A 12,949-nucleotide genomic window follows, 5' to 3' on the forward strand; every position below is an offset into this window, starting at 1 on the left:
TGAAACTGGCTCTCATGAGGACCATCACAGGAAAGGAAGACCCAGAGTTACCTCTGCTGCAGAGGATAAGTTCATTAGAGTTAACTGTACCTCAGATTGCAGCCCCAATAAATGCTTCACAGAGTTCAATTAACAGACACATCTCAACATCAACTGTTAAGAGGAGACTATGTGAATCAGGACCTCATGGTCAAATTGCAGGAAAGAAACCACTATTAAAGGACACCAATGAAAATAAGAGACTTGCTTGGGCCAAGAAACACGAGCAATGGACATTATACCGGTGGAAATCTGTCCTTTGGTCTGATGAGTCCAAATTTGCGATTTTTGGTTCCAACCGCCGTGTCTTTGTGAGCCACAGAGTAGGTGAACGGATGATTTCCGCATGTGTGGTTCCCACCATGAAGCATGGAGGAGGAGGTGTGATGGTGTGGGGGTGCTTTGAATGCGACACTGTCTATGATTTATTTAGAATTCAAGGCACACTTAACCAGCATGGCTACCACAGCATTCTGCAGTGATACGCCATCACATCTGGTTTGCGCTTAGTCGGACGATCATTTGTTTTTGATCAGGACAATGACTCAACAAACCTCCAGGCTGTGTCAGGGCTATTTGACTAAAAAGGAGAGTGATGGAGTGCTGCATCAGATGACCTGGCTACCACAATCACCCGACCTCAACCCAATTGAGATGGTTTGGAATGAGTTGGACTGCAGAGCGAAGGAAAAGCAGCCAACAAGTGCTCAGCATATGTGGGAACTCCTTCAAGACTGCTGAAAAAGCATTCAAGGTGAAGCTGGTTGACAGAATGTCAAGAGTGTGCAAAGCTGTCATCAAGGCAAAGGGTGGCTACATTGAAGAATCTAAAATCTAAAATCTATTTTGATTTGTTTAGCATTTTTATGGTTACTACATGATTCCATGTGTTATTTTATAGTTTTAATGTCTTCACTACTGTCTTCATTATTCTTCAATGTAAAAAATAGTAAAAATAAAGAAAACCCCTTGAATAAGTACTGTAGGTGCATCCAAACATTTGACTAATATATATATATATATATATATATATATATATATATATATATATTTATATATATATATGCATACAAAAAATATATATATGGGAGATTGGAAATGATGCAGACCATTACACTGATGGAAGCCACAAACCATCTGCAATATTAAAGCTCATCTACACACTAGAGTAAATTTTGTCATTTTTTAAATTGGAATTTATCCCCTCACTTTACCATCTTTGCTTTGCGTAGACGCAAGAACAAATTCACTTGCTTTCTAATTTGACGCGCATGACGCCGTTGGCGGCTTTGACTCTCACAGCCGTCTGTTTTCTCTCATTCAATACCGTGCATTCTAATTCCAGTGTGAACGCGCTCATTCACGCGCATGAAAAAAGCGTTGTTTGATTTGGCCTTTAAATTGTCGGCATAAACTATCGATCGTCTCCAACGTTTATTGACAACATAAATACATTTGCACAATGAGCACTTGTCTTCTCTCAAATACATCGTTACAGTTGTTGGTTAGCTAGCTAGCAAATTTTTGCCACATGAAATCAGTCAAAACACCTCAAAACAAGACATGCTATCAAGAACGAGATGAAACTAGCAAAAACAAATCACTTACGATTCCCCACATGGCAGTTTCTGGTCATTGTTGGCAGCTATCTGGGCATCCAGAATCACAGCAACTTATGGACTTCTGCCCTACTGAAGCATGCACATCATTTTTGTTATGAAGATCTAGGGGGATTTTTATTTAGTTGAACCTGCTAGCTAGCTAAATGTTTGCTAGTGTTTATGAAGGCTTTATGAAGCCTTTATAAGCTCACATCATTTAAAGCTCGACCGAAATGGTCAACAAGACAAACCAGATAATTCAAGTGTCTTCATATTTCACACTCAAGTGATCTTGTTTGAATTTAAGATGTAAACAAAATGGGGGAAAATGGATGAAAAAAGTGCCCAGATGGAGTGACATCACTTCCATTATGGACTCCTTCCTCCTTTAAGAGATTGAGTTGGTGCCGACCACAGGGTAGAGGAACACTGTGGGGAAACGTCTTGACTGGACTGACCAGACGCACGGCACTTCTGGATTTACACATAGTCTAGAGGACTCTCGCTCCAGCCGACAAGGTTTGTAAGATTAAGTACTGTAAATGTATATGTCAAACATAGCCTAGTGATTTTCACAAGTGTAAGAACATTTATAAATATTGAAGAACTGCTTATATAATCACAATCAATTGTTAGTTTAGATTACATTAGGGTAAACATCATTGAATTGCTGCCTCCTCTCATTTTAGAGCACATCTGACAAAAGAGAAGATTACTGTGTGAATGTTTATTTTGTCAGACTTTTCTTTTACTTTTGTCTGTTTTGTCATAAGTCACTGCTGATGAGGATACTGGTATGTGAAACAATGATAACACGATAAGGTATAAGCCTAATAGCTGCTTGTATCATAATGCTTAGGAGAATTATTGAACATGTTTTATCTCCCAAATGTTTTTTTAAGGAAATAGTAACACAATAAAATAACAATAATGATTCTCTCTACAAGGAGTACCGGTACCGAGTGAATGTTCAGGGGTACAAAAGAGTTGAGGTAATTGAGGTAATATGTACATGTAGGTAGGGGTAAGAGTGACTAGGCAATTAGGATAGATAATAAACAGAGTAGCAGCAGCGTATGTGAAGCGTGTGAAAGTGTGTGTGGCGTCAACATGCATGTGTGTGTTTTGTATGTGTGAGCATATGTTGTGTGTGTGTGTGTGTGTGTCAGTGTAGTACAGTGCATTCAGAAAGTATTCATTCCCCTTGACCTATTCTACATTTCGTTGTGTTATTGCCTGAATTCAAAATGGATTACACAGATCACCCATCTACTGTACACACAATACTCCATAATGACAAAGTGAAAACATGTTTTTAGACATTTTTGCAAATGTATTAAATTAAATACAGAAATATCGAATTTAGATAAGTATTCACACCCCTGAGTCAATAGTTTGTAGAAGCACCTTTGTCTTCTTGGTAAACAACTCCAGTGTAGATTTGGCATCGTGTTTTAGGTTATTGTCCTGCTGAAAGGTGAATTCATCTCCAAGTGTCTAGGTGGAAAGCAGACTGAACCAGGTTTTCCTCTAGGGGATTTTTCCTGTGCTTAGCTCCATTCTTCAGTCCTTAACGATTACAGGCATACCCATAACATGATGCAGCCACCAATTAGGATAGTATTGTGGAGTAACTACAATGTTGTTGATTCATTCTCAGTTTTCTCCTATCACAGTCATTAAACTCTAACTGTTTTAAAGTCACCATTGGCCTCGTGGTGAAATCCCTGATCGTTCCCTCCTCTCCGGAAACTGAGTTAGGAAGGACGTCTGTATTTTTGTAGTGCTTGGGTGTATTGATACATAGTTATTGACTTGAAATTTCAGCTTTCAATTTGTATTCATTTGTAAAAATGTTAAAAAAAACATAATTCCACTGTGACATTATGGGGCATTTTAAATTCAGGCTGTAACAACCAAATGTGGAAAAAGTCAAGGGGTGTGAATACTTTCTGAATGAATTGTGTGAGTGTGTGGGTAGAGAGAGTCCAGTGACTACGCATAGAGCCAGTGCAAGAATGTCAGTGCAAAAAAAAGGGGGTCAATGCAAATAGTCTGGGTAGCCGTTTGATTAACAGTTCAGCAGTCTTATGGCTTGTAGGTAGAAGCTGTTCAGGAGCCTTTTGTTCCCAGATTTGGAGCTCTGGTACCGCTTGCCGTGCGGTAGCAGAGAGAACAGTCTATGACTTGGATGGCTGGAATCTTTGACAATTGTTAGGGGCTTCCTCTGTAAGGGATGGAAATTTTCCAACCATTATGTCGAAATTATGTTGAATATAATAATAAACTACATTTATCAATCTGACTCCATTATAATGTGAATAAATACAACAGGCCCTGTGCGTCTCTGGAGGAATCCAGTCAAGGTAGCGAGCCTTACATCAACTCGCAGTATGACTATGATGAACATGTGCCTAAATTGCACCGCAATTATTAAGAGACTAGATACAAATACCTAATCCTGGCGACCAATGTTCTAGCAATCATTTATTGAGGCAAGCAGATCAGGGATGTCAAGGTAGTTCCCAAGCATGTGCTATGTGTACAGTGTATATAACAACTTCCAATAGACCTACATTATAAGAATATAGTCAGTCAAATAATTACTCTGTAAAATTAGGTATGCATTTACCCAGTTCAACTAATAGAATTTGTTAGTCACAAAATAAGTAACACTCAAACAATTACAGTGTACATGAGATACACTACAGAATAACACAGAGTAAATGACTATCACGAATAGGCTTAGACTTAACGTGGTTACATGTGTTTTCAGTTCAGAATAATCACTAAGAGAAAAAAACTCTGTGTGTGATACACACAGGAGCTTGGTAAGAAGTTTTCAAAGTAGGAAGAAATTCACTGTCCTTTTAACCAAATTCAATACTTCCTGACAGAATACACAGGCTTTTGAGCGGTTATTCAAATGACATAGAGTAGACTTTTCACTGAGGTTTATTGTCTAGACTAGAGTTTTGTACTCACTTGAAAACAATAACATTCTTTATTACATTATGTTGTTGTAGCCTAAGTAGGATAATTTCTTGTCCCTAAAAAACTTAAACAATAGGGTAGCTTTGGAGTGCACATACTGTAGGCTACCTATGATTTTCTTTCGCTGTGTAAATTGACTGGATATATTCATTGCAGTATTAAGCCTAACATTGAGCTAATTAATTATGGGCTAATATGCATAAGCTTCTAACTTAGGCTATAGGCTACATCCAGGGCCGGCCCTTGCCGTTCTGCCGCCCTAGGTGAGACCAAAAAAGGCAGCCACTGCTAAATTAGAATAGTCCCAGTAAGCAAACTGACATTGAAAATATGTCTGAAAGACATATTTCCAAGACATTGAAGTTAGGTTCAATTTAGGTTCTGAATAAAAGGTGACAATGCCTATTTTCCGTACTGTACGTTTAAAATACATATTTTCCACGACGTTGAAAAGGCGTCTTTCCGGATGTTGAAAAATACGTATGCTCGGGAAGTTGAAATCAGGTTCATTTTCGGTTCTGAATGAAAGTTGAAAATACTTATGTTCAGGTTGTGAAAATATGTATTTTCCATACGTTGAAAATATGTAATTTCTAGATGTTGAATAAGGCGCATTTTTGGTTCTGAATGAAAGTTGAAAAGACGTAATTTATAGATGATTATGTTTGGGCCAAATCAATGCTGGCCCAGACCGGACAAAATCTGAACCAAACAAAGACATCTGTGATTGGTTCAGGTTTGGTCCAGTCCGGAAGTTGAAATCAAGGCCGGTCTGGACCGCACAAAAAAAAGACATCCAAAAGGCGTCGGTCCGCACATACTGAGGTGTAGCCTACAGTGCTGCCTCAACATTTTATTTTAGAAATGCCCATCTATGTAGTAAGCCTACCGTCTGTAAAACATCAAAAAAGATGTCCGATCTGGACAGGACCAAAAAAAGACGTTGGCTCATGCTTACAAGGTGTAGCCTACCATGTCGACTTGCCATGTAATTTTATGAATGCCCATCCATGTAGTAGGCCCACCATTTGTGAAACAGGCCATTGCATTGGCTTTATTAGTCCTGATTCCTGTGACTAATCAATTTGTCTATTTATTGCTCTAATAAAATCAGCTACCCAACTTTATCAGGAGTTAACATGAGCCTATTTGCAATGTGTTCACACAGCGGGAAATGTAGCAGTATTTTATTTTCGCTATGATCAGCTTGTCAAAGATTGACAGATACAAACTTGAAACCACTGATTGTTACAATGGGGTGAAACTCCTGAAACAGTTGTGGTTGTCCATTCCATATTGTGCATTTTACTTTGACCTGTCGTGTTTTTAGGATATATTGTTTGTTAACCTGTTGGGGCTAGGGGGCAGTATTTGCACAGCCGGATAAAAAACCTACCCGATTTAAACTGGTTACTACTCTTGCCCAGAAACGAGAATATGCATATTATTAGTAGATTTGGATAGAAAACACTCTAAAGTTTCTAAAACTGTTTGAATGGTGTCTGTGAGTATAACAGAACTCATATGGCAGGCCAAAACCTGAGAAGATTCCATACAGGAAGTGCCCTGTCTGACAATTTGTTGTCCTTCTGTTGCATCTCGATCAAAAATACAGCATCTGTGCTGTAACGTGACACTTTCTAAGGCTCCCATTGGCTCTCTAAAGCCGCCAGAAAGTGGAATGGGGTGTCTGCTGTCTCTGGGCAAAGTACAACAGCTCTGTTTGTGAGTGGTCAGCCTGGGGACAGTGAGACTGAGATGCGCTTTCACGAGAATTCTCCATTTTTTTGAATTCATTCTTTGAATGAATACAACGTTGCCCGGTTGGAATATTATCGCTATTTTACGAGACAAATAGCATAAAAATTGATTTTAAACAGTGTTTGACATGCTTCTAAGTACTGTAATGGAATATTTTGAATTTTTTTGTCACGAAATGTGCTCGCGCGTTACACTTCGGATAGTGACCTGAACGCACGAACTAAACGGAGCTATTTGAATATAACTATGGATTATTTGGAACCAAAACAACATTTGTTGTTGAAGTAGAAGTCCTGGGAGTGCATTCTGATGAAGAACAGCAAAGGTAATCCAATTTTTCTAATTGTAATTCTGAGTTTAGTGAGTCCCAAACTTGGTGGGTGTCAAAATAGCTAGCCGTGATGGCCGAGCTATGTACTCAGAATATTGCAAAATGTGCTTTCGCCGAAAAGCTATTTTAAAATCTGACACCGCGATTGCATAAAGGAGTTCTGTATCTATAATTCTTAAAATAATTGTTATGTATTTTGTGAACGTTTATCATGAGTAATTTAGTCAATTCAAGTTTGCGGTGGATATGCTAGTTCTGAACATCACATGCTAATGCAAAAAGCTGGTTTTTGATATAAATATGAACTTGATTGAACAAAACATGCATGTATTGTATAACATAATGTCCTAGGAGTGTAATCTGATGAAGATCATCAGATTACACTGATGATGGTTAGTGCTGCATTTAGCTGTGGTTTTGGTTTTTGTGACATATATGCTTGCTTTGAAAATGGCTGTGTGATTATTTTTGGCAGGGTACTCTCCTGACATAATCTAATGTTTTGCTTTCGCTGTAAAGCCTTTTTGAAAATGGAAAATGTGGTTAGATTAACGAGAGGCTTGTCTTTAAAATGGTGTAAAATAGTCATATGTTTGAGAAATTGAAGTTATAGCATTTTTGAGGTATTTGTATTTCGCGCCACGCGATTCCACTGGCTGTTGACTAGGGTGGGACGCTAGCCCAGGGAAGTTAACATGACAGCGCATTTTTTATTTGATTGGGCGCCATCGGAGAAACCTGTATGATGTAAAAAGTGTCTTAGGTTAGGCTATTTCATCGGAGAAACCTGCATGATGTAAAAAGTGTCCGTCTCATTACATTGTCATACATTTTATTGACATTTTTTGACGAAACGTTGGTGGAGCGCTGCAGCGATGCATCTCTCCAGCAGCACCCTGGAGAGGCTCGCTGGAAATGGACAAGCAAAATATTTTTTGCCCCAGCTTTTGACAAAGTGGGCACTGCTTATCACAGGACGGCATCACTGCTCACCTAAAAAGCCCTTATACCACTGGTTGAGAGAAATTGTCATTGTTTTGGGGAAGAATTATGTGAGGTTTTATGTGTTGTTGTTGGAGGTGTCTTGATCAGTTTAGCTCAGAAAATGCCCTCGTCAATCTGCCGACACAGTAGCTGCCTAATTCTGCCTAATGAGCGGGTCGGCTGTGACTACATCTCCAGCCTGTCTGTCTTCATTGTTCTCTCCGCTACCACGGCTATTCCTTTTACATCTTGTAGAGTCCCAGGAAAAGCCAGACTACAAAAGCTTGTTGGACACTTATTTAGACTTATTTTCTTTGGCCTACTAATAGCCTATTGGAGGAGAGATGCACGCTTGCTCTTGCTTGCTGAATGTAAAATAGGCTACTGCATTGAGGCATCACTACAGACACCCTGGTTCGAGTCCAGGCTGTATCACACACAGCCGTGATTGGGCGCACAATTGGCTCAGCGACGTCCGGGTTTGGCCGGTGTAGGCCGTCATTGTAAATAGGAATTTCTTCTTAACTGACTTGCCTAGTTAAATAAAGGTTAAATTAAATATTCATTTTTAAAAATCTCACCAAAGAAAGCGAGTGTAGCTGGTGCATGAAGTCAGGCGCAGGAGAGCAAAATGAGTGAGCAACATACTTTACTCAAAAAACAAAGGCACAAGGTAAACAAATACACTTGACCAATAACCAACGGTAAACATTACGCACGGGTGAACACAGCACCCGTGGAAAAACCAGCCATCATGAACCGAACTGAACATAGAAATAATCACGCACAACAAACATGGGGAAACAGAGGGTTAAATACATGAACATGGAATTGGATAATGAAAATCAGGTGTGTAGAAAATAAAGACAAAACCAACGGAAAATGAAAGATGGATCAGCGATGGCTAGAAGACCGGTGACGTCGACCGCCGAACGCCGCCCGAACAAGGAGAGGGACCGACCTCGGTCAGAAATTTGGCCTCCCTACATGATATATATATATATATATACACTTGAAGTCAGAAGTTTACATACACCTTAGCCAAATACATGGAATGGGGTATAGCAAACCGCTGGTCCTGCTCACATTGCCTTGCTTTTTAAGCTTGAATGCTTGAAAAGCATTCAAGCTTCACCTTGAATGCTTTTCCAACAGTCTTGAAGGAGTTCCCACATATGCTGAGCACTAGTTGGCTGCTTTTCCTTCACTCTGCAATCCAACTCATCCCAAACCATCTCAATTGGGTTGAGGTTGGGTGATTGTGGAGGCCAGGTCATCTGATGCAGCACTCCATCACTCTCCTTTTTGTTCAAATATACTCTACACAGCCCGGAGATGTGTTGGGTCAATGTCCTGTTGAAAAACAAAAGAAAGTCCTACTAAGCGCAAACCAGATGGGATGGCGTATCACTGCAGAATGCTGTGGTAGCCATGCTGGTTAAGTGTTCCTTGAATTCTAAATAAATCACTGACAGTGTCACCAGAAAAGCACCCCCACACCATCAATCTACCTACCTCATCTCCATATTGTTTTTATTTACTTTGCTGCTCTAACACACCAGTATCACTACTTACACACCATCATCTGCTCATCATCATCTGCTCATCTATCACTCCAGTGTTAATCTGCTAAATTGTAATTACTTTGCTACTATGGCCTAATTATTGCCTTACCTCCTCATGCCATTTGCACACACTGTAAATAGACTTTCTTTTTTCTATTGTGTTATTGACTGTGCGCTTGTTTATTGTTTAACTCTGTGTTGTTGTTTCTCTTGCACTGCTTAGCTTTATCTTGGCCAGGTCGCAGTTGTAAATGAGAACTTGTTCTCAACTAGCTTACCTGGTTCACCTCTCTAGGGGAGGTGGGATGAAATCGTCCCACACTATTCAACAGCCAGTGAAAAATCAGAGCGCCAAATTTAAAACCACAAAATGTCATAATTCAAAGTTCTCAAACATAGGACTATTTTTCACCATTTTATAGATACACTTCTCCTGAATCGAACCACGTTGTCCGATTTCAGAAAGGCTTTACAGCGAAAGCAAAACATTAGATTATGTTAGGAGAGTACATAGACACAAATAACCACACAGCCATTTCCAAGCAACTAGCATGCATCACAAATACCCAAAACACAGCTAAATGCAGCACTAACCTTTGACGATCTTCATCAGATGACACTCCTAGGACATCATGTTACACAATACATGCATTTTTTGTTCGATCAACTTCATATTTATATCTAAAAACAGCATTTTACATCGGCGCGTGACGTTCAGAAAATATTTTGCCTCCAATACTGCCGGTGAATCAGCGCTACAATTTACAAAAATACTCGTCATAAACGTTGATAAAATATTAAACTGTCATTCAAAGAATTATAGATGAACATCTCCTTTATGCTAACGCTGTGAAAGATTTCAAAATAACTTTACTGGGAAAGCACACTTTGCAATAATCTGAGTACTGCGCTCAGAAAAATACACTAGGCAATACAGATAGCCACCATTTTGGAGTCATCTAAAATCATAAATTGCATTACAAATATTCCCTTACCTTTGATGATCTTCATCAGAAGGCACTTCCAGGAATCCCAGGTCCACAATAAATGTTGTTTTGTTCGATAAACTCCATAATTTATGTCCATTTTTTTACATTACATTTTAGTCATTTAGCAAACGCTCTTATCCAGAGCGACTTACAGTAGTGTATGCATACATTTCATACATTTTTTTCTCCGTACTGGTCCCCCAAATAGCTCCTTGTTGTTCGCGCGTTCAGTTCAGCTACTCCAAATGTAGGAAGCACGTCGAAAAGAAAAGTAAAAAACAAATCTATTTACATTCGTTGAAACATGGCAAACGTTGTAAAGCATCAATCTTCAGGGCCTTTTGAATGTGAAACTTCAGTAATATTCCAACCGGACGGTTCCTGTGTCTTGAAAAACCTTTTGGAACACAGGTCCCTTCTCACATGAATGCGCGCCAATGAACTGATGGGTCTACAACTTCCCAGCCTTCTTGTTCGGTCTCTGTTCATCATAGACGCCTCAAACAACTTTCTAAAGACTGTTGCCATCTAGTGGAAGCCGTAGGAACTGCAAAATGAACCCAAACTCATAGCGCTTGATGGTTTTTGTGACTGCACGAACATTCAAAATTCTTGAAATTTTCCGCATTGACTGACCGTCATGTCCTGAAGTAATGATGGACTGTCGTTTCGCTTTGCTTATTTAAGCTGTTTTTGCCATAATACAGACATGGTCTTTTACCAAATAGGGCTGTCTTCTTCTCACAAGCCAACTGATTGGCTCAAACGCATTAAGAAGGAAAGAAATTCCACAAATTAACTTTTATCAAGTCACACCTGTTAATTGAAATGCATTTTTTTAACCTTTATTTAACTATGCAAGTCAGTTAAGAACAAATTCTTATTTTCAATGACAGCCTAGGAACAGTGGGCAGCCTTGACGGCCTTGTTCAGGGGCAGAACAGATTTCTACATTGTCAGCTCGGGATTTGATCTTGCGACCTTTCGGATACTAGTCCAACACTCTAACCACTAAGCTACCTGCCACCCCAGGTGACTACGCCCCATTCCAGGTGACTACCTCATCGCTGAGAGTGATTAGAGTGTGCAAAGTTGTCAAGGCAAAGGGTGGCTAATTTGAAGAATCTCTAATATAAAATATATTTTAATTTGTTTAACACCTTTTTGGTTACTACATGATTTCATAGGTGTTATGTCATAGTTTTGATGTCTTCACTATTATTCTACAATGTAGAAAATAGTAAAGAAAATAAAGAAAAACCCTTGAATGAGTAGGTGTGTCCAAACTTTCACTGGTACTGTATCTCGAAAATTCAATAAGAGGGACGCACACAGTTTCATCCCTGATGTGTCTGTCTTCATTCACTTGTAGCCTACTTCTTAGCTGAAATGCCTGTGAGAAGGACCCGATCACGTGACGGCTACATCTGAGAGAGCCATGTGAGTGAGAGGGGCTTTGGAGCACTACAGCCAGGAGAAGGGAATTAGAATTAGCCTATAATATTCAGCCCAAGGGCACAATGGCCACACATATTTTTAGGGGGCACACAGGGGAGATGCAACAGGGAAATTTGAGGCCTGGTGGGAATATTATCAAGTGCTTGCCAAATTCTGAATGAGAGACTGATGATGTGTGTGCAGCTTGTGAATTTTGTCATATCATCATTAGAGTCCCAACATGCAGCCTTAGAATGGATTAAACATCAAAACATCCTTTTAAAGATTAGTTAGGTTAGTATAAAGGTTTATAGTAATCACAATGACAAAATCATTTGCTTAAAACAGATCAATATCATTGGTTTTGTACCATTGATTTTGTCATATGTGCCAGCGGTTTTAGGATCTACTATAATTTTCAAACTCAAATGGCAGAGAAAATTAGGTGCGCACTCTTTATTAATGTAACTGGCCTCACACCAATACATGGATTTGAGAGTATTTGATTTAGAATTTTAGGAGCCCTTTAGGTATAAAAAAATTAAACATTTGATTTGGCCTTAAATACTATAGCCCACAGAAACACATTGAATAACACATTCATAAATAACTAAACATTTATTGAAAAAATAAATCATAAGAAACAAGGTTTTGATGTGTTTGTCCTACTATATATATATATATATATATATATATATAAGCTCAGGAAATATATATATTTCTTACACATATTTAACCCCTTTTTTGGATAGGCACAAAAGTACCTTCATACTTCCATTCCTTTTTTAATGGGGGTCGTAGAGCAAAACAGAGAACACCATAATTTTTGTGAGAATCTCCGCTTTTCACATTGGGGTCATAGTAGTTTGTAGCCAAACGGTTCGGATGCTACAAACAGACGTTCGCACATAAATGCTACCGACTTTAGATGAGTCCCCTGACACCATCGTGTTTGTGAGTCTCCCCTTTCCATAGAGTGGTCATAATAGTTTGTTCGTCATGAGAATACCTATTTTTGTGATGTTTCATGGTCTGACAAAACTGCTCTGCTCAGCCAATTTCACTGCAGATGCGATGCGACATCCGCTGATGCGGTGGATTGAGATGCATCCAATGCAAAAAAAACATATCATAATTGATGGATTTTGATGGGGATTTTTTTATTATGTTACTTAAATTGACTCACCGGTGCATCAATCTACTCTAGGGAGCTAAACTAGCAAATCTGTTTGTTTGCTTACCACAGCA

Source organism: Salmo trutta, chromosome 33, assembly GCF_901001165.1.
Source record: "Salmo trutta chromosome 33, fSalTru1.1, whole genome shotgun sequence".
NCBI classification, from domain to species: Eukaryota; Metazoa; Chordata; class Actinopteri; order Salmoniformes; family Salmonidae; genus Salmo; species Salmo trutta.